This window comes from Triticum aestivum, chromosome 7B (assembly GCF_018294505.1).
Source record: "Triticum aestivum cultivar Chinese Spring chromosome 7B, IWGSC CS RefSeq v2.1, whole genome shotgun sequence".
NCBI classification, from domain to species: Eukaryota; Viridiplantae; Streptophyta; class Magnoliopsida; order Poales; family Poaceae; genus Triticum; species Triticum aestivum.
Window position 1 is genome coordinate 160,861,399 of NC_057813.1, and position 401 is coordinate 160,861,799.

Sequence of the window (401 nt, forward strand, 5' to 3'; positions counted from 1 at the left end):
TTCGACATCCAAGAAGAAAAGGTACCGTGAACAGGCACCAAATAACAAGCATGAAGGGTCGAAAGAATGGCCCTAAGATAAATGCAAAAGGGATACATGCCACTGGGTCTGACCCGAGTGGCTTGGGGATAATGCAGCCCGAGGGGCGCCCCCAACAGAGTAAGATAAGAACATGAAATGAAAGGGATACACGCCGCAGGGACGAACCCACGCGGCCTGGGAATAATGCGGCTTTGAGGGCGCTCCCAGCTGGAAATGAAACTTGAAAGATGTCACCTGATGATGCTAAAGACGAAGGGATGTTGATGTAGCAGACTCGGTGGGCTGCGGGAGCCGATCCTCACGAGCCCCCAGGCCCTGGGGCCTCAGGAGGCTCTGGAGGCGCTGGTGGCTCCTTGAGG